This window comes from Anguilla anguilla, chromosome 11 (genome assembly GCF_013347855.1).
Source record: "Anguilla anguilla isolate fAngAng1 chromosome 11, fAngAng1.pri, whole genome shotgun sequence".
In the NCBI taxonomy this organism is placed as follows: Eukaryota; Metazoa; Chordata; class Actinopteri; order Anguilliformes; family Anguillidae; genus Anguilla; species Anguilla anguilla.
In genome coordinates this window covers 18,327,005-18,350,493 of record NC_049211.1, presented here as the reverse complement: position 1 = coordinate 18,350,493, position 23,489 = coordinate 18,327,005, and the positions used below count along the sequence as shown (strand labels likewise).

Below are 23,489 nucleotides of genomic sequence, written 5' to 3'. Positions count from 1 at the left end.
ATTAAATAAAATTTAATTGGTACTTTTTAAACCAGGTTCTTTTTTCACAATATTACCCTCCACACCCGTGTGTGTGGACATATGTATGGTAATTATATTTCACTTGACAGGGTCATTGTACTATGGAATATTGCGGTGCAAGAGAGGGTCTTTGCAATTAACCTCGGGAGCGTCAAGTAATGAGTAGTGATACCAATTCACTTCCGTTTTATTAGAGCAGACAGTATAGATTGCATATGGACACTACAAATAATTGGTGGTGACCTACTGAATGGAGCCTATTTCTCAGTGGGTAAGACTATAATTAGGCCCAAAATTGATAAATGTCCTGACCCCTCCGTCAATTAAATAAATAATAATCTTTTAGTAAATTCTGACGTTCATGTCACTAACGAGATTGCACATCAGAAGTATTTAATTATTTTTAACATATTATTATCTAGCGTGCATGGGCTAATGCATTATCTTTCTATCCGCTGATATCAAAGCATAATTAACAAAAAGGCATAGGCCTTGTCGCTTGGGTAATGGTAAACTAACAGAAATACCACCTGTTTCATGCCTCACCCACACATGTACTGGACAAAAGTGAACGTTACATGAATTAAACTGAATATAAGAAGACCTTTACAATGAAATGAAATGGCATTTCAACGGGATAGCTATACCAAGTAAAATAAACACCAAATTGTAGCTGTCAGTTAAATATGCATGCACGATTACCTCTGCATTAGAAATCACCCTAGGAAAGGCACACAAAGTCTGGTTCTGATGCCATGGTAATTTACAGTCCTGAACATTAAAATGTTCGTCTGCGTGAGGTAATGGTGCGTAATTTAATCATCCCTCAAAATAGGTTGTTCTTTAGATTCCTCTCTTGGCATTCACCGCGTGCCTTAATTGTATGGACATTAAATCAAGGTCCGCTGTGAACACGCAGAGCGGTAACCCTATGTGACACTCCTCCCCCACCTATGGAAATGAGCACCCTAAGGCACGAGCTGTCAAGCAGGACAAGAGTTGACCGGGAACAGAGCTCACAGTTAGGGCTTCCCTGAATCTTATCAATTTAAGTTACGCTGATTTCATAATGGACCCACGACGCCGACGCAATCCCAATACAATCGGGGTCAATGAGCAATTACCAGTAAAATAGCCAAAATCAATATAACATATAGACAAACCAAATGTAATTATTTCCTAAAATCAATAAATCCACACCAACATGCATTTATGTCCCTAAATTTAGGCTAATACATGCACAGACATATATTTAATATTTGCCTATAAGCCAGTTTCGCCTCTGTACGGCCAAAATACACAAATAATATTGAGCATATACAATGCATGAGTCATCGTTTTCCGAACACAGTGAAGTAATAACGGTTCTACGAAATCAGTGAAAACCAGCCCAGAAAAATCCACAGGAACACCTCCTAAAAAGAGAGACGATTCATTATTGCTTAAGCAGTTAAGCTTTGCAGTGCTGCTGCTCTATGGAGGCGTGAGATTTAGGGTTCCAAAGTAGTCTACCCTTGCATCTGTCGCGTTCGATAATTTCCCTCGTTCAAAACGGCTGTTTACAGTCTCCTGTCTTTGTCCTCCATGAAAATGGCACAGGATCGCGCCCTAAAAACAGAGTTTATCTTCCAAAAATAAAATAACACCAGCCATAATTACTATATACCAATACTATATCTGATTAGAAATGTACCCACTCCATACGAACGAGAATGTCTCCAGTAGTAGAGCTCTGCTACAGCTGCCCCTCTCGTCCATTGCAAACGCCCTCCTGAGGCTCGTCAGAGATGCACGTTTGCTCTCTTTTTGTGTCGTTTTGTTTGTAGGCTATATAACGGTATAACTCGAACGAAAAGCAGGCAGTCGATCTCTCGTTATCTTCAGCTATTTCACACACTTTCTTTTCCCCCGAAATGACGGAATAACAATGGACCTAGTATTTTTCTCGTCTTCTGCCAAAATTACGTTGCTTTCATCGACAGACCTCCAGAAACATCCTCTGTGCGCACCGTGTTCTTTTCCTTCTACTCTCACTCCGCCGACTTCTATAAGGACTGGGACGTGTCCCTTTCGATTTATCCCTTTTTTATCTTGATCGTCCTAGGCAGCAGGTTTTTGGTCCAGCCCTGGGTTTTTTTCAGCTCCTCTGATCCAGTCTAGCGGATTAGAGCTCCTTCTTCGCATCCCCGACACTCGCAGCCCTTCTGCTGATTGGGTTCAGCACAAGAGGATTACATTGGGACATAATGACGTCATGGCCCGGGCCCAAGTTCTCCCCCATTAACCAAATCCTCATCAGCAAGATGTCCTTGAAACCATAGGATCTGACATTCTGCTGAACGTTGTTTATTATTGCTAAATATTATATACCTTTGGCTCTCAGACTCACAGAAAATCGCATAGAAGATCGGTATCGAAAAAAAAAAAACATGGATATTTCATTCAGTCAACGTAGGCAGTTTCGTAGGCTGCAGATTCAACAAATTAACCAAATCAATAAATATATTCCACTTTTGTGAACTATAACACTGTTCATATACTAAATGTATTAAGATGCAATTTATATAGTAGCAATAGACAACTCCCGATTCTATATTGATGGAGTTAGGTTTTAGACAAGGAATTTGCTATTGTTTATGGGAAATGCATTGTATTTACGTTGACCTTTCAAATAAGATGCTGATATAAACTGTTCTGATGAATTTGATACATCCAAATGTAACATCTGAGTATTTATAGCTTACTTACACGACTAGCAATAAAGCTCTGAAGCAACTGTCAGCGAATATCTTGCAATAATAAATTTTTGTTTTAAAAGGCGGCAAGTGACCTCTACTTGTCTGCCATAATCATGTATAAATCCTCTTTGCCACAAGGGAGTTTAAATTTACTTTCTTTTCTCAAATAAAGGAATTTGCTTTTAGGAACATGAATATAGGCTACGATTTTAATGTCCACAACATTTTAAAACACCTTATTTGGAAAGTGATTATTCACGTGTATGCAAACGATTTCTGTCGTAGTGCTTATGCAAAATCTTGGACGCCATGACTTCTTGGCTGATATATATCGTTTTTAAGGAGGCGTTCCCATTTCCAGTATATATTATAGCAATATTATCTGTGTTCATGTTTTGGTTGTTAACGATGGACGTAAAATCATATTATAAGTAATTTAATTGTAAAACATGTACATTTTATAATCGACTTGAATGCAAGGATACAGGCCCCAACATATCAATTAAAATATTATTTTAAATCTAAATGCAAGTAATGCTTCATTTTATATAACAGTCTAATTTATTTTATAAAAATCAAACTAATAACATTACGGTCAAGTCTGTAATTTCCTAAAAATTGTTTTGACTGAAATATATTATGTTGTAGCCTATGTAGTATTTGGCGTTCTGTGTTGTGTATATTTCATGTCATCAATTATAAGGGTGATGTATTCTTTACGCCTTTCTTTAGTGCATTTCGCTGTCCATGGTATTGAAAACAATGATTATTTTCTGTTATTCCCAATTGTTAATTTAAAACATTAAATACGCCTAGGTTGTATCACCTTTAATAGTTCCTGCACCCCATACTGCGCGCGCGCGAACACGCGCGCACTCGCACACACTCACTGACATCCACCTCAGTAGACACATATCTGTATAGGTCCAAACTCGGCTAAGATTACTTCAGGATCTCTGGCGAACCCTTATCAGGACGTGGAGCCGACACAATTAAACTTCGTTTCAATACCTTCCCATTGCTTTTCTCAGAATGGTGTGTGTCAAGTGATCATTTGATGACTTCTGATTAATCTTATGCACACGCGTTGGTATTTTATGATCAGATCTAAAGAACGATGAAGAACTGAATGACTTTGAATAGTATTGTTGCAAAATGCTGTTTTGTGTAATTTAAGCTATAAACCGTCAAGAATCGTGAACTCGTATAAACACACACACACACACACACACACAGCCATAGGGTATCGAATAATTTCAATAAATGCATCCCGTTCTGAACGACAATTTATTTCTCCACAAAATACAGGCGCATGTAGAATGTGTAACGATCTCGTTTGCATATAGGACTAATAGCAATAAATTGATTTGCTGACGTTAATTTAATGTTATATAATATAAAACAATATTATCCTTCTTTCTAACAATACGCATCATATAAATTTTAAAGTATATTGCACTAAAGAAAATTCCCAAGTACCATATCGATTGGTGTCCCGGAAGAAAATGTCTCTTGATTTTCAAATGGCCTTTCCCCCCCCCCCCCCCCCCCCCCAAACCTACCACCCGCTGTTGATTGAACAAAGCGATGAATTGTAGGCTACAGCAGGCTGAAATGTTTGAATACAGAATTGCGTTTATTTTTATTTTTTCCTTCAAATCGAGGTTCACGAATGGCTTCTTTGTCTGATATAGCATTTGTTATATGGGCTGTTAAGTTTTTTATGATAACTGAAATGCAGACTATAACGTTATCTGACAAGAAGCGCGCAAAAGCGTTTCACATTAAATGAGTGGCTAAATTTACGGTCGTTCTAACAATAAGGTGTTTTTAAACAGTTGTTTTAAATCTCATATTATGTAGCGTCTCTCAACAAGACTATTCAATGCGTCCCCTTAAAGGCACAAACTAAAATATTTAAATTAGAAATATGATCTGAAAACTAGAACACCATTTCCTGAGGTGAAGGAATTACGTGCATTTTATACAAGAAACCCTGAAAGAGAAACTACTCGTTTTCTTACACACATGGTACTTTGATGATTTCTTCCCCCACCCATCGTGGCTCCTGGACGGTCTTCCTTTGATACGGAAACGCAGTAACATTATCGCCATCAATAAAATACCACTGTGGTATTTTATAATGTATAAAGAAAGTCACATGTCGTAAAAAATGCTAAGAGAGGGAGCACAAAACGTAGATCGAGTTTACTCTCTTCTCTGTTGCTTGGTTGAGCGGCCTCCACAACTTAAACTGAATGAAGGAGGAGCTGTCCCGTTGCATTACAATGACATTCAGCCCTATTCATTCAGTTTCTGTCTAACGGTCTTTGGGTAGCAAATCCACCCCATCAGGGGGTCGTAGCCCTCTCATTACGCCCCCAATCCCAACACGCAGTCACTACAATAGCCACAACAATGAGGGGGTAGAGTTAGCTTCAGTTATGCAAGGTTCAGATTCGAATTCTGTGGTTTAGCAGGAAAATGTGTGCGTATATTTAAGTTATGATGTGCTTAAGTGTTTTGTCCTTTCGCCCTGTAACAATGGCTTGGGATTGAGATGAAAATGAGAGGGGAAGAATATTGTACTTTCATTGATGCATTACTCTTCCGTGTTAACGATTATAATGCAAGTGTACAGCGGAGAGTGCGGTTTGTGGGTGTCCCTGTTTTGTAATTGAGCGTGTTTGCAACCTTGACTCCGTTCAATTAGAAAGAGTGGGCCCAAGTCTCTACCACAGTGGTATTCCAACTTTTTTCGTATTTTTACGTATTAATTAGTTTTCCTAGGAATACGCTTAATCACGGTGCATGTTCTTTCAAACGACTGTAGTGGTGAGGTGGTCTTTCAGACGACCCCACATTTCATTTTATGTGGGCGGAGGTGCACGGCTGTGGCCGACCTTCCACATCAGACCAATAACTCAAATTCTCGCGGGCTTACATTACACTGATATCTCCTTTGGAGGCCATACTATGTACGGGACGCACGCGCTTATTAATGCCGAACATTCTGCAGTTGTTTAGACCTCATTCTGTCTGCGCCAATCTTGCTACGCCACCTCCACTAAAGTTTGAGGAGTTCCCATCTTGAAATTCTAAAAAGGTCTGGTGTTGGGAGAATTTTTTTTTTTTACACTTTGTATTGAAGTTATGACGCGTGAGCATTCTCTCCCAATAATCATAATGAAATGGCTGAATGAAGCATGGAATTGTATTTTTTCTTATTATAAACGTTCTAATACTGAATTAAAAATAGTTTATATAGGCCTGTATGTATGTCATGTATGTAGCCTATATCATGTATGTCTCAGATATATACACTCTGGTAAACGCATACAATTTGCCCGTTGCGAGGTAAGGGAACGCTTTGCATTACCTAATTTCAAAAACACTTCATTTGAAATGTTGTATCACGTGTTAGTAGCACGAGAATTGGGACGAAATTCCTCAAATATGTGTTTGAAATAAATTATAGATTGTATTCTTCTGTTTCTATAAAATCATGCCGTAGCAATGCGCATACTGCAGTATTGGAGGGCGGGGTGCAAGGGTAGTGGTGGGTGGATGGGAGATTGGGGTAAATTAAACCTCACTGTCTTGCTACAACTGCCTTATAATTCCTGTGGTTTACAATAGGAGTTACACTTGCGACAAGGATGCCGCCATTTACATATATGGAAACTTGTATACATGATATATTCGCACTTATAAATGGTGGATACGGTCAGAACTTATTGGCACGCGTGCCACTTTATTAAGACACACATATGGAAAGTATACATATCCTATATCCTATACACATCTTATACATACAGTTGTTATACCACGGCTAATAACCAATCAGATTGCGAGATTTTCCCTACCGGTTTTATATTATTATTGTTGTTATTATTATTATTATTAGTATTATTACTGTTGTTGTTGTTGATGGTGATCATGACCTTGATGATGACGATAGCTATTGCTAATTATATAATAACTTAATTACTGGGTAATAGGTTAGGTTACTTGTTTTATTTCTAACGCTGGATGACATTTTAGAAAAGAGGAAAAAGGCAGAAAGGAAATGCCAATACCACGTTTAAACTGTTATGAAGGTTACTTGATCCCCGAGTGGTTGTTTCCCAGGGAAATCATACCGATTTCTGAACTGATGTTGAAGGCCTAGATAGGCGCAGCTGGGTGCTTCACTCATGGGACTATTCAACCAGAGAGGGAAAAGGTCAGCTCTGTGCCCTACTGGGTAGGGTCCGCCTCAAAACCAATACACTATACACGATCACGTTAAACTGTCGTTAATGTTGTGGTGTGTTATACTACAAGCGTACTCTTTTGCTGCGTGTGTACATATGTAAATCTTATGTTTGTGTGTGTGCGCGCGCGCGCACTCTGCAGTGCTAGCAACAAAGATTACCGCGCCTGATTTTTTTTTCATTGTTATGATACAACAGTCCAATAATTTCCGAAACCTGTTCTGTTTGCTTCGTTGGAATGACATTTCATGTCTTAAACACTTTGATAAAGTTGCACGAATTTTGAAAATATATTTACGGTCAACTCAAAGATAATAATTCCCTTTCCCCTGTGAAAACAATACATACCTAAAATGCTGTTTCTCGTCTGTTTTTTATGTACTTATTTGGAGAGGCATATAGAGGGGTATAATTTTGCAAACATCTCCTAAGAGCCGAACTAGAAGGGCCCTCAAGTATTGTATACGGAAATAAAGAGAAACACCTTCACAAAGGAATCTATTGTTCGCTACGAACAATTCGAGGGGCCTGGTAAGCTGTCTTCCACAATCACGATGGTGGGCGATGATTTGAATGCAAGGGGCCCACACTTTCACATCTGAACAAAAAACAAAATGGTAATCAGTGAGTGAATAAACACTTGGTCAAACCCGCGCGCAGGCACTAACCGGGCTTCTCACCCCATAGGCACCTCACACCCCCCTCTCCTAAAAAAGAAAAAAAGAAAGAAAAAAACTCCAGCTGACTCACGCGGACAATCGACATTCCACTAGAAAAAAGTTTTATCGTCAAAGTTAAAGTTAGTGGTGATTATCCGTGTAACCTGCATGTACTTGCTGTGGTATTTGTCATTGTGTTTTTAAAAGGAGTTCTGACATTTTTTCAGATCTTTGGAATAATAATGGAATAAGACGATGAAACCACAGGTACGTTTGTTTTAGTTCGTTTCAATGAAACATTGATTATTACAAAGCTAGTTTGTCGCCACCTAAATTTATTTATCTAACGGTAGGATAGTGCAGTTATAAAATAATGACAGGCTTCCAAACTGTAGACCTAAAACTCTGGATTTAAGATTAAACTAACGTTAAATACATTCGAATTGATACTGCCTGATCAATGTTGAGTGACTGTAACCAAAAATGTCAACTATTGATTTGTAGCTGTACCCTGCTGTTCATATGGTCCAGATAACTTATCGATTTAGGGCATAGTGCTGCCCCACGTCCTGTTAAATGAGGACGTTACAAATTATTTTCATACAAATCATTTTCATACGGCGAATTGTCTTTTAGCTGCAGTTGCATGCGTTTGATGATGATTATTATTATTATTGTTGTTGTTATTTATTTATTTATTTATTGTTTTCTTGTTCCTTTTGCACTTGTTTTGGCCATTGTATAGTTAAAAACAAATTTTGTTTAGGTCTAGTAACATACAAGTGTTTCGATTTTCAAAGCTCATAATCATGCATAATCATTGCGTAAAATATCATAATTATGCATTCACACATTCCTCACAATTTAAACATGAACCTAATATGATGAAAGCCAGTAACAGCGTAAGTACGTATCAGTTAGTATTCATACATATTACATTCCACCTCATTGCAAATATAAAAATCTTGTGTAAAATTCGTTTTAGTTGTGTAACTGGGTGGGATGGAACTTACCAATGATCTGTGTTTGTGTGTGTGTGTGTGTACTTGCACCCAAATGTGCACTACCATGCTTCAAGGTGCCTTCATCTGCTCACAAAGCCTCTGTTCAACCAGAATGCACCAACTGTCTTGTTCACTCAAATTAGATTTTCAATCTGGCAACCCAGTCAAAGGTACACTGGTCCCTAGCAATGTGGTCGTAGACATTGTTCAGCTTCATTATTACAAATGGTGCTTGTGTGGAAAAAGGCTTAAATGAAGTATGTGAGGAAATGTTATGTAATCAACAAACAGCTGATCACATTGCCATCTTACTTTGTTCCTATCAATTCCATAAGCAATTCTTTGGGGTGGTTGGACTGCTTGTGTGACTACTCAATCAGGCATCCACATAATAGCTTCAAATATAATGCTGGAAAGAAAACACTTTGTGTAGATATGTCCCTTGCTTTGAATGGAATAATGAAATAAATAATTGTGTTAATGTACACACAATTAACAGGGATGGGGTAAATATATCTCATCAATTAACAGGGATTCAGAAACATTAAAGGATTAATTTTGAGTTCGGAACAGAAGAATTGTTTTAGCATGTTGATGTAGATATTAGAGCAGGGGCAGGACTTGTGTGTGTGTGTGTTAAATCTTTGATGCAGTTGCACAAAGTTTGGTAAGTACATTTACCCAAAGAGGAATTTACATTGCCAATGGCTTGCTAATATCAACCAGTGCAAAACTGGGTTTGCCTGCTCTGCATGCAGTTTTTTATATGTGCTAGGCATGTATTTTATCCAAACATATGTTTACACTAGCCTGTATTGTGAAAGCATTAGATAACACTCTCTTTGGGGGTAAATGTGCCTTACTAACCTATTTCAACAGTTAGTGTTAATGCTAGGTCTACAGCACTGCCACACACATGTCAGGATCAATTTGTATTGATCAATTTGCAACATGGCTGCACTAAAACACAGGGGTAGAAGTGTGTCTAGGACATAACTCTGTGTGTGTGTGTGTGTGTGTGTGAGAGAGAGAGTGCCTACGTGCGTGTGCATGCTGTGTTTGTTTGTGTATGTGGGTGGGTGTGTGCGCACATGCTGTGTTTGCATGTGTACATTTTTGTGTATGTGTCTTTGTATGTATGTGTGCGTGTGCATGTGCATGAGTGCAAAAATCTGTAAGCTCAGGTCAGTTTTGACTCAGTCTGGTTCTTATGACTTCGTGAAATTAAATGTTTTATTTGGGCAGTTCCTTGGTTTATATTTGTGGCTTACATTAGACCTTTCACAAGAGGTAAATTGATATACTATGAGGCTTCAGATGACTTCAACTGAAATGAATCTCACAGCTTTTTTTTAACCGTCTCACAAACCAATCCCTCTATCTTGAATCCAATATTAGAGGTCTTCTGTTAAATCTGTTTTGTAACAATGGAAATGATAACCATTTAAATTAAATGATTGATGAGCATTGATGTTGAAATTACTGAGGGAGCTCTGCTGAACCTTCACTGTAAACATAATCATAAATTACAGTGTGAATAATTATTCTGAGTGTGTTCTGATGTATGCCTGACTCTTAGTAATGGCTGGACTGTGTGTATTCTTCAATTCGCTGGCAATGCACTGTGATGGTGACAATCATTTGCGTCTTTCTGAAATATGAATGTTCTGGAGATACAGTAGTACAGCAAAAACAGCCAGGATAGGGAAATGCAATACAGTACTCAAAACTGTAATTGTCTAAATAAATATAGTTTTTTAAAAGATGTTGCTTTCTGTAAAGAAAAACATAGCTAAATGCATTCTAATGCTGCAGGACTTGTAAAACAAGAGAGAATTAATAGGAGCAGAAAAAACAGTGGCTAGGCATAGAAAAGCAAGGTAATTCTGTATCCAGTTGGAAAAAAAATACATTTGTCTTCTCTGCGAAGCTGTGTGCTCCTTTGGATGGCTAATTACCTTTAAGGGACTCCCATTTTACTTACAAGTGAAGAACACTCATTCTGATTTCTGTAGATTTCCAAGCAGTGTCAGCTCATTAGAAAAAGAACAATGCAGTCCCAATGAATAATTTATCAGGAGCCCTTTTCCTCTGTTAAACATACCTTTTTAATGCCAAGGTTTGTGTCAGGAAGAAGATGATACAAGCACATACACAAAGCGGGCCATATTTTTAGATCCAGCCCTGCTATAAGGGTAACAAAGACGGCAGGTGATAAGGTTCACATCGACTACTTTACAAGAACCATTTAGTCACAGCCACATGCAAACATAAAAACATGGACATATATGTGAACACACAAACCAACATGCACACACATACACATACACACACATGTGTACGCATGAGTGCACACACATACGTGCATGCACATGCACACACACACACACACACACACACACGTGATTGCAGCCTATCTGTGCAGAGACTATTGGTCTCCTCTGTTTAAAGCAGACTATGGTTCCGAAGCAGAAGATGCTCTCTGCCTCTCCTCCATGCATTTCATTATGAGAGCTTCCATCTTTACAGCACAGTTAGCGGTGTTTGCGAGTTAACGCAGCAATTAACCCTGGGCCCTGCCAAGCGTCATTAGGAGAGCTTGAATGACCGGAGAATTAACCTGCGGTGCGGAGAAAAGAGAGGAGGGTCACATCCCTGAAACAAGGGAGTGATCCATCTTGAACCGCCTCATTATTCACCAGGTCTGTTATGTTATGGAGAAACAGATTGCAGAGGGGCACACAAAGCAGTGTGGTGCTTGTTCTGCTGTCCCCGTTGACCTTTGGGGTTCCCTGGATTAGTCGGTGGTGGGTATTCCAAAAAGCCAAACAGTTTTTTTTACTTGACGTGAAGATATATAAAGATTTATTCTCTGTAAACCCTGCAGTAGGATCAGTCTTTGATACAATGCACTGGGAACACAAATGAACCTCTTCATGGAGTCTTTTCTGTCTCATGGGCTACTGATGCATTGCATTGTTTGCTGCATTTATCTGCTTAGCTGATGCCCTTGTCTATTGAAACTTGGTTTCTGCATTTTCTGGGTTTTGCTGCTGCCCACCTGATGATGCCTGCACTGCAGCAGCATCCCGTTTAGGAACTGAAGTCCCGATTCCTGGGTCCACGGATGCTGCCTCACCCCACTGTCATGATTTGTACACTATCACTGCATTTTATGCATTATATTAGCATTATATATGAACTTAAAGGTCTGGTTTTAGAATTTCTCTAAGGCTTTAGGAATGGGTTCAGACTGGTGCAGAGTCTTTAGCTGTAGCAAAATATAAAAAATAAAAAATATGCAAAGTTGAGCTGGCATTCATTTTTTTTTTTTTTATGTGTGAGAATGACCAAAAAAGAGCCAGAAATTCCAACATAGTTGTATTCTTGGTCTGTCTGTGGCTGAAAGCCTGTACCATCCTCCCTCCTCCTCCAACCCACCCCTAATCATTGGAGGGAATATTTGCTTGCATGTGGAATGGTATCGGCTGTCTCTCTTATCACTATTAACCACAGGAAACTGAATTTTTGTCAGGATACGTATGCAAATGGTTAAATGGAGCAATCATCTGCAGCTTATCGCTTAAAGTATGTCTTAACAATGATGTTTTATGAAAACATTTTATATGCTCAGAGATAAGATTCTCAGAGTTGTAATGATTTGCATGTAAATGATTTACACAAAGGATCTGCGTTGGTTCTGTTCTTGAAAGTCAAAATGGTAGACCCATGAGTGATAACAATGTTGGATGAAAATATGAGCGCACTCCTTGCAAGATGTGGGTGATGTTGCATGGTTTCAAGTGAAAGACATTGGCATAACTAAAGGTGGTGTTTGGACTTTCTCTCTATGGGGAATCTCTTCTCTAAAACTGTTAATTTGCACATTGTTCATTGAAAATATTAAACCATTAGACCTCTTAAAGGGCATGTTTAAGAAAATGAGATATTTTTTCCTGCTCTGTACTGAATGTTTGACATTGTTCAGAAGAGAACGTTGAGAAGAGATGTGAATGTGTTTTTTTTTCTTGGTCCATACTCCATCACAAAAAGTGTACAATACTTCACCAAAGCATTGTGTACAGACTGAAAAACAGTCTGTAGCTACAAGTTCACTGAAATTAAAAATTCAACTTCAAAAATGTTGCATTTTAAAGAATAACATAGCAGTTAACATTTTGATGCATTATATGTGAAAAATGATATATAAGGGGGGGTACTGGTAAAATTATTTTTAAAATATGGATTCATTTTTGGTTATCTTTTCCTTTTTGTTAGCTGATTTGGTGCTTGGCTCTTTTCGCTCCCTAAATTTGAATAGGCCTATTCTGTTCAAATTTCATTTAACAGTGCTGGTGGATTTAAGCCCCTCCAGATGATTAGACAATAACTTTAATATTTTGTAACCCTTCCCCCCCCTAAACTAATTCTATAGAAACCCATTTGACTGGCTGTCATTCAGTAGCTTTGCATACAGCTGTGTTAACAGTTGGCGTGAGGTTGGCCTGTCGTGTCTGATCTAGCTGCCGAGCATCTGAGGTAATAGCATTTGAGCTCTCGGTTTGCTGACTGGTAAATTCGGGGGATGGCTTCATAACGCCAGGCTTTACTGAGCCAGAAAATTCAGTATCTAGAAGCGGTGTGAAAGGTTACCGTTCAAAATCAACCTGCAAGATCCAGGAAGAGAGGAGGAACATGCAGGGAGCTATCATTCTGGCAAAAGGAGAAAATCTCTCCCTGCGCCATGAAATTTCATCTTAGCCAAGCCATTAACGGCCCTGTGATTCTTTATATTTATTTATTTATTTATTTGTATTTAGTGAAATTAAAAAGAACAAAGGAACAGTTTCAAGCTTCATTTATTCTTGTCAAAAAAAAAAAAAACTACATGGAAATAGTCATGTTCTGCAAACATTTACAGTCAACAACTCCAGAATCAATTCAGCGGAATTGTCTAAACATGTGATTATCCATTAGTAGCTCTATTAATATATCACCAGTCACCCAACAGCATGCATTTATTTATTTATTTATTATTTTTTAAATGACAAATGATAAAATAACAGTGCTGTTCAAAATGTATTATTTGTAAACATCTGTTCAAATCTATTGGCAAAGTGTTTACTTCTGACTCTCATTCCTCTCAGATGGATAGCAGAGACAGATGGTGTGGGAGAGAAGATGAAGACTGAAAATTCAGAGAGGTAAAGCCTAGCCTCCACGTTCTGTTACACTTGATGGCTAATTTCGGAAATGAAATAAAATAACACATTTAAGGCATTATTTATTTAGTCACAATCTGCACCACCAGCAAAATAGATTGTGAAGATTATTGTCTACTGTAATTTTGCCTCAGATTTGTGGGTGACTTTCATTTTTTAAATTTTGATTTATAAGTGATTTCCTTCAGACATACTTCAGTAATGATCATGCTTTACTACAGAAAGCATCCAAAGAATTTGATTCATCACGAGAAACCAATGGAAAAGAAAATGTTTTCTCAGGTTTGACAAAAGTAACAGTTCTGTTGACTGAAATTAAGCTTAAGGTGATGCGTTTCACTTCATTTTCATTACATTGCCAGTGTGCTGAAATGACTCACCAAAGCATGCAGATGACAAAACCTCTCACATGCTGGAACAGAGTAAAGACTAGTCTAAAATTACCTTCTGAACAAATTTACTGTCTAAATGGAAGAGTAAGGAATGCTACATTGTGTTCGCCTACCTCATTTGCCATTCACAGCGTCACAGTGTATGAGTTGCCACAGTTAGAGGATCCATGCCACTCATTTCATTGTGCTGAGGTCCATCAATTCCTTTCCTCTCAAGTGAACCTCATTTCTCATTTCCGTATACAAAGAAAAAATTTAGCTATTCTTTTTAAAGCCTATCTTCAGGATGCAGAGGGGACCACTGAGTCATGTTTCATAAGATGTTGTTAGGTGCACTGGGTACTAGTTAGTATTATTGCTCTTACCTCAGCTACAATGTTGTTGCTGCTGAAAGGAAAACCGCAGATATTAAATGGTGATCCCCACTTGCCATATGCATACTCAGTGTGGTTAATAAAATACGCACTGGCCTCAGACATTGAGTTGGGACCTAAAGTCCTGTGCTTTTGTCCTGGGTGGGGCCTTTCGGTTCTGTTTTTACCTTTTGCAATATGATAATACCTGGAAGGGAGAAATATACAAAACTGTAAGAGCACAGTTGTATAACTGCATTTCTGAAAGTTCAGTGTCTTGAACATCCAGAAATCACCCTGGATGAGGGATTTGGATAATAATACAAATTAAAATGTTGTTGATATCCTACAGCTTTAAGGCAGGTTCCAACTTTACTGTTTCACCCAATCACATGGGTGACAATATTCCTTTAGTGTATTTGGACTGAAAAATGTGATGTGGTGTCAGACATGTAAAACTGTTTCAGTTTCTTAATACATTTATTTGATTCCATAAAAGCAGTCAAGAAGATCACCCTATGAACGTCTCCCTGGAATCAATTAAACTCACCCTCGCCAAATATTCAAATACAGATAGAATCAGGTCACAGATTTCCTGGGTCTCAAAGTGTAGTGATAAATATTATTATTTTTTAGACATAAATTTAACATAGCTTTGCTTGGAACCCAGAACTGTACAGGATAGATTAAACGTTTTTGATCTCAGAAGAGGTTAGAATTTTATTATACCTGTGCTTGCTTTGGTCTTTGGCAAATGCTCCTGAGATGGCTGAAATACTTCTACGGACTCCCATAAGGAGATTAGAAATGATTGGTTTTATTGACTGGCACTTGGGTGTTTATCAGGCCACTGAAAGAGGGCTCTTTTGTCTAACCTTTATTACTGCAGCCGACTGCGAGCGGCAGAGAGAGGGCAGCTCCAGATATGAATTTGATTTGACAATAAAGTGCCAATTATGTACATACAGGGCTCCCACTCTCCTTTTGATATTTGTAATTAAAAAAAAAAAGAAAATAGCAGCCTGGCTTTGCATGGGAAAAAATCAGTTGCGATAACAGAGAAGCTGGTTATTTGATTTTATTTGTGCTGCGCGGCTCGGTTGTGAAAGAACGGCACGGTGTAATTGTGAACAGTTCACCCTCCTTCCCTTTCAGGGAACTGTGAGGGAGGAAAGGGGGCATCCCTTTAATTGTTCTGAACACGGCCAGTTCCGTTTCCTTTTGAGCCATCTGATTGGAGCCATTTTTTTGCAGATGATGCACCAAGCAGTCATATTGCAGGGTTTTCCAGAGTGCCTCCATGTCTTTTCCGTCTTGTTTCTGTAAAGTACCATTAGACCTGAGCATGACACTCAGCCAGATTGTGGATCATTTCTGTGCTGATGAAAGTGTGTGAAAATGCAGTTTAGTCATACCCTCGAAGTTCAGCTTTGGCTGCCGTGTTTGCAGTGCCATGGCAGTGTTTAACACAGTCAATGAAATGTTGTAATGCCTGGCCACTCTCACCCCTAAAACCACCATCATTGTCCACCAAATACATTAACAGCCTGCCATGACTTGCACTCTCTCTTTTTTTCTCTGGTTGTTTGTTTTTTCATTCCTCTTTAAATAAAAATGCCAGAAGCCGCACCAAGCCAGGAGAGACTCGAGCTGTGATGTTGTGGTTATAAAGTTGAAGACCGGGCTGCCGGAGGAGGTGATATTTGGCAAGATCGGTTCATAAATAGATTTTTTTCCTCTGTGAAGGTGCTAAATTATTCCAGGCTATTATACCCAATTAATGCCTCCTTGCAGTGTTTTATTGTGCTATAAACTGGTATTGCCTGTGGTTCAGTAACCAAACACAATGAGTCACAATGCAGGCTGCTGCACAAGCTGGCGGTAGATCAGGGGGAGAGAGAATTGGCCACAGCCCACAGGAGCAGGCCCTTTCTAAATCAGTTAGTTTTGGAGTAGATCCTAGTTGGATCTTTAAAAGTGTCCATTATAGGCTTGTTAAAGCGTCAGCAGAGGGGGTAGTATGAACCTAACTTTTTTCCTTTGGTCTCTCTCTCTCTCTCTCTCTCTCTCTCTTTCTCACTCTCACACACACACACACACACACACACACACATACACATATTCTTGCACTTTACACACTCATTTGCCCCACTCTCTATCTTGCAGTAGTGCTGTTCTTTATTTAGCTTGATGGTGTGGGTCTGTGTGTGTGTTGGTGACAATTTGGGTTTCATTCAGTTTAATCCTTAGTTGTGCATTGTATTCTGCTGCCTGCCTGAGATCACTGAATTTTCCTCAGACAAAATTGTGTAAGGTTGAGGAAGGAGACGTGTTGCTGTCGGATGAGCACTGTTTGCAAGTATCTCATCCGTCCCAACAGAACTCAAAACGAACTTCTGCTGAATAGTGAGCTTCAGTATAGCAGAGTCCAAGGTTCAGCATTCAGACAGGTTTTAATCCCAGTATTCCACTTGTACTGTGCCTCGAGGCATATGATTACATCTCCCTAGTACCTTGAAATGTAAAAAAAAGATTCTGAAATGGACTATAGGACTTGCATCTTTGGATAAGCAACTGGACTGAAACAAATCCAATGGTATTGTTGTTCATTGCTTCAGCTCATCCTTAGTCACTAGCTTTCCTCTGATCTCCATGTCTACTTATGGGTGCCGACTCCTGAGATGCAAGTTAATGGTTTCCCTCATTACCGATTTCTTGTCAGGAAGGCGCTGTGAGGAGACGGTCCTGTCTCCCTGGAAACCTCTCCCAGGATCCTCTGCATCTAAGATATCTGCAGTTTTATGTGCAGAGTGAAGACTCAATGCATTGGTCTGGGGGTGATGGGGAAGCGGTCAGTTGATTCTTCAAGGATTGTGAACCGAATGAAGCTTTCTTTGAACTTTAATGACCAGGAGAACCCCCTCCAGCCTGGTCGCTCCTCTCTGTGGCACCGCTAATGTAGGAAAACAATTTTTTAGCATGACTGGACCAATCTATTCAGGGGGCTTTGCTTATTGTGGTGGGCTGCATCATCTCAGCCATGCATTACCGCCTGGCTTGATGAAGCACGACCCGTAATGTGAGGCACTCTGACCCTCAGAATGAGGGATCCTGCTCCCTGCGCCCGCCCCAGAGCCGAGCCGCGTGCAGCACTTTCACTTTGCCCAGAAACACGCAGCCGCAGTCCCCAGCGCTATGGCTATACATACAGTACCAAAATCAATACTTCCTTTTGTGACACTCGCATCATTTCATATTTTTCCTGCTTGAAATATATGTGAATCAGAACATGGAAGTTTTGTGAAAAATAATATTGTTATTGATTATTATTATTATTTTTTAAAAATTATTATTACTGTTGTTTATTTATTTATCTTTTTTTTTGAGTGAAGAATTTAGGACTCTGGCTGAAGAAGTCATTGTAGATTTAACACGTTCAGTGGTTGCAACCACCACCAGGGGAAACAGAGCTTCCTTCTTTTAAGTCCCATATGAGCCAAGACCCATTTCCTTTGCTTAAATTGGCTTCCCACAAGAAATGTTTGCCTGTGTAATAGATTTTGATTGAAATGTATTTACAAAAATAGGCTGTTCTTCACAGGACCTGTAGAGGCGGTGATATGTCTCTCCCTTTGGGTTTTGAGTTGCAAGAACTATATCGTAAATTTGTTTGTTCTGATAAGCATGGATTCAGTCAGAGAAGTAAATACACTTTCATAATTATCATTAGCAAGGAATACATTTCTCTAAAACATTGAACACAATGGCAGCTTCCAGGTCATATTTACTTTTCTAATGCAATAAAAAAATGTTTTTGGCCCTTGCATTCATATTCAAAAGGTTTAGGAAATGTATTCCCTGCATGAGCGTGCATTTACACGTGTGCTTTAAAGGAGATGCTGCGGTCACTGCAGCCTCTCTGATTCATCATGCGCTGGCGAGTCGATGTTTACACCCCGAGCGTGCCCGACGCAGCCCACTTCACAATGACATGCCGCCCGCATGCACAGCCTGTCCCATCAAATCAGGCAAATCCTTGCAAAATTGTCCCACGGAAAAAAAGGTTCCCAAGTCAAATTAATTGAATCAGATCTTCTTAAAATCACAGATAGCACACGCAAACACACACACACACACACACACACGCACACACCCTTGATTGTGCAGTGGCCAGAAAAAGAACCCCCACCCCCACCCCCACCTCTCTTCCCTCGCAATATTGAGGCCTTTGTGTAGGCTGAGCCTCTGGGCCAATTACAATATGTCTTGTATTGTAAACAGGCCTAAAACAAAAACTGACTTTTAATTCCATATTACTTATTTGCCTAACCTTTATAAATTTTATTGTACTTTATTATTGTGTGTGTGTGTGTGTACGCGCGTGTGCACGTGCGCGTATGTGTGCCTGTGTGAGTGTTCTGCACATGTAATAATATCAGATACAGAGAGGGATGTCAGTTTTTTTAATACAGTCAACATGCAGGCTATTCTAGTTTGAAAATAATAAACAGTTGTTTTAAGGTTGTCAGAAAAATGTGTTGTGCTATGGTAATTTACATTTTCTATATATAAAAGGGCTTTATGAATTTAAATGTCATTGCACATGATTTTATAACGTGACAATGTTTTCTGGCTCAAACAAAGTAAAGCCTACCATTTAAATGCAGTAAATGCTCACACGTTTGTCACTGTGTATGGATTCTGTGCACATGCCGTAATTAGTGAATGATTAAAATGCAAAATCTTCATTGGTGTGTGTTCTGCCATTTATTTAAAAGATTGCACATTGGCAAGTTTAAAAAATGTTTACTGTCATTTTTTGTTCTCCTTTCTTTTGTTAGTCCAGTGTGCGCCCCATAAAATTTCAACAGAAAAAATATGAATAGGATAATTTCTCTGTGCACATTTTCTTTGTTTTGCTTTTGCAGTGACTGTTTCAAGCCTAAATGCATAGTTCATTTCATCTTACAACATAAAACTTGACTCTAATACAATGCTACCCCTAAAAAAACCAAGAACCCTGCATGTGAAGAGTACACATACAGTATGAACTACAAAAATAATCCCACTTATAAAATGAGAGCGGTTAAAGGCAACCTATGCTATTTCAAGTCAAATGTTTGGTTTGACATGTGGAAATTGTAGTTCACATTTAAAAAAATCAGTGACATGAAAATCTGAAGATATAAATGACTGATGATATAAGTGACCTATCTTCTTTTCAAATGTGGAAATTTTCATTCAAATGTGAAAAAGCCAGTCACGTGTTTTAATTCACATGTGAAAGTGTGAAAGTTACATGTGAAACTGATTTTCTCATGTGAAAAGGAAAATTCCACTTGTTTTATTTTCGCTAGGGTAAATATAATAATTTAAATAATTATTCACACTATCTCATGTAGAGAATAGAAGGCTCACTTTACAAACACAATAAAGCTGGTTGTGCTTTGCCACAAAACAAAATTGCCTTGGAATAACAATCATAATTGCTGTAACCATAACAACAATAATAACCTTAATAATCTGTTAATTTTTCTAATAAGACGTTATAGGTAAATGTCCCTTCTCTAACCAAAATTCAGTCGCGGTCATATTGATAAAGTTGGTGCCCATTAGCAAGCTATATACTGTGGTTATTATTTAGCACATGGTTTATGTAGGGAATTCCTGCGATTTGTTCCTTGTAGAGAGGACATCTGCCTTGAATGTCAGGAGTAGTGATTTATATTTTTCGCCTTACTTATAAAAGTATTGACAATCTAGTCAATTTTGAAATAATTTAAATGAAGACATTGCAATATTATATATTTTGCATATTTAAATTGTTTTGTGTTTTCATGTGAGCTACTTGTTTTCTACAATGGATATAATATTAATGGTTATATAATATAATCTCACATGTTTGCATCTTTTCCCACATCAAATAAAGGATGCAACTAAGAAAATATTTCAAGGTCTCAACCAAGAAAACCAACATTTTTAAATATGCATATTACCATTTTGCATTCCGATCACTGAAGCATGTATAGCAGTCGTGCTACGTTTATTGCTGCTGGTGTATCATTATTAAGGTACATTTTCAGTTATAAGAATGGTAGGATGTAAATGCCATATTATAATCAGGGTGTTAGGCTCATGAGGGAAAATCAGCCACTTTTATTTGTATTTTCTTTTATTTGTATCTAAGTTTTAAAAAAAAATTTTTTTTTTACTTTTTATAAAAACTACTTACTGCTTCTCAGACTTGGTCGCATAAGGTATTCTGGCCTGGAGTATGCATAGCATTGCCTTTTCTTCGAAATAGTATGATCCTTAATGAAATACAGCCATTCAATAAATGTTTTAAGTCACATATTACAAGTGATATATGACACCATAGAGGGTTAACTACTTCTGAGCTTCCTGTGTCAAAGAGTAGATGCTTTGAAAATTCATATCACTGCTGAACACAATACATTTTCAAAGGCTTGCTACTATTTACACTTGCTGGCATTGTAATGTCTGTGGTTTGCATTGTTTTCTATTACTGTTATTATTGTTATTATTACAGTCTGTCACTCACTTTTATTTCAACGGCACAGACAGCTTGAGTCACTGATGTGCCCAGGATGGTTTCCGAAAAGCAGATCTGGCTTACAATATAATTATACAGTCCTTGACACATCCCTGGTGATTGCATATCCTTTTGGAAAAAGGTTGTTTAAAAAAGGGTGAATCTGGAAGGCAAAGACATTTCTCTATAGAATGTGTTTAGAAAAAGTATTATTTTTAATTTAATGTATTAAATTATGAAATAATAATTATAATAATAATAATGACACTGATAATAATTATTGATTATGTCACCTGAGGTAAAAAGGTGAGTCTGTTCTATATGTTGATCAAACATGGATAGAGTGGTGGATGGCTTCAGCATGACATTCGCACAAAGAGCCAATGAACCGAGCGATGGACTTGGTTGGCTTTACTGGGGAAGGTGCACGTAGTGTACATATTGACAATGGACAACTCTGCTGTACAGTTTCTGCGGGTGAAAATGAACTCTCCTGCTTTGTGGTTTGGTCTTCTATATGAATAACAACTGTAAGGAAGCCTTTTTTAACCTCATGTTGCTCATAGGGCCCAATGTGTATTTTCCATTTGCACGAAAAATAAGCAGAACAAAATTTTGCATTTGTGACTAAATAAAATGCAAGCACTGCAAAGAAGGAGAATTGAAGATTACCTTTCACTGTCGACTTGTCCTTTCACATCAAAGATGTGCAGTTGTGACATATGTGAGATTTCACCCGGTACAAGAAAAAAGAAAATGGCAGTTCTGTGTTCCATACCTGTACATTCTTTGTTCTATGATCAGAGGCCTCCATCATTTTTTCCCCCTGTCATGCCTAGAATAACAGACAGTCCAGCGTGGATTATTAATGGAACCTTCACTCGCTACTTTGTGAGATCGCCAATAATCTATTCTCAATCGCGGCATTTGTTGTTGCCGTTGATGTTGTTTTTGTTCTTTTCTGTTTGAGACATGGCCTGTTAAGGATCTTTGAGCGACCCCCCTTTTAATATTCCTGCAAATTAAAGCATCCAGACCCGCTCTGCTTCTCGGGTAATTGGAAATCAGCAGTGACTGCTGCCGTGGTTGTATTTTTTTTCCCTAGAGCATGTCTATAAGAATGCTCATTACTTCATCATCCCATCCCAGCTGCAGCATTCCCAACAGTAACGCTGACCAAGGCAACAGTGTGAGTATATGACACCGGTACTACTGCTTAATAAAAAAAGTGCTGCTTTCTTGAGACAGAAGGCAGATGTCGCAACACTGACAATTCTTATACTTTTATTAAAAGGCTGCTTTTCCTAAAATGTACATTAGATTGCCTCTTTCATATAAAAACCTCAAGGGGCCAGCTTCAATGAAAAAAATGTGTTGATGTGATCATATTTCATTTGAACATGTTCAATACAAGAAAGAAACGAAAAGGTCACAACACAAAAGTTTATTTACTGACATAAAATACCCATTCAATTGCTTTTGATTAATGAGTAAAACACTGCAATTAGAAGCAGTTAATTCATAAAGAGAGAGCTGTGAACTACAGGAATCCTAGCATTAAAGTTTAGAACGGAGCTTAATTGAATACATATTCATTAGGGGGCTTGTTTCTAATCGTAGGGCCCTGTATTGTCCACCACTTACAAGAGGCACACTTCCCGCTCTGCCATCATGCATGCCTCAACAGCAACCCTTCCTGTCTCCACTGGCATTAAATTTGCTGGCTTTGCCTCCACTTGCCCGCAGTTTATACTGATTGGACCAGCTGTTCCACTTAAAATCACCATGGCAACCACAACCGGTTGCCTAGCAACAGTGTTCTTTTCCCTGAGCCCCAGCCAAGGCTCCACAGGCCGGTTATAAAGAGAAACAGAGGCAATTGAAATTCCCCTGGATTTTTTAGGTACAGATGTCTAATATAGTATGGGGCTTCCTCCGTTGTTGGTTCAAATTGAAATGTGTCTGTCAGTTTTATTAAGTGCTTTGTATGGACTGCTTCAAAAGCTCAGCCACTTTGACCTTCAGTTGAAGTAATGGGGGAGGGGAGGGAACACAGTAGCCTAATTCGCAAGTGACCCTATTGCTGCTTCCTGTTCACTGATTGGTCGGATTCACTGTCCTGTTAAGGGTGACTGGCTAAAATATGCCATGAGAGCTCAGTGTGTAGGACTCATGTCATGTGTTTTATTGTACATTTTTGCTGCACGTTGTGTATGAATATGGAATATGCTACAGAGACATGGAAAATTGCCGAATCACAGGATCCCCATTGGAGGGGTTCTGTAGATTTC

The 23,489-nt window shown here is 38.6% G+C and overlaps 1 long non-coding RNA gene across 3 annotated transcripts in view; it reads left to right on the top strand.

Moving 5' to 3' along the window:
* The window catches only part of LOC118208642, a 33,748-nt gene that overhangs the window by 3,662 nt on the left and 6,597 nt on the right, over positions 1-23,489 (top strand). For all 3 annotated transcript variants that reach the window (XR_004761608.1, XR_004761606.1, XR_004761607.1), the window contains 2 exons: positions 7,902-7,941; positions 13,826-13,882. This is a non-coding gene — a long non-coding RNA (uncharacterized LOC118208642). The remainder of the gene's footprint in view (positions 1-7,901; positions 7,942-13,825; positions 13,883-23,489) is intronic.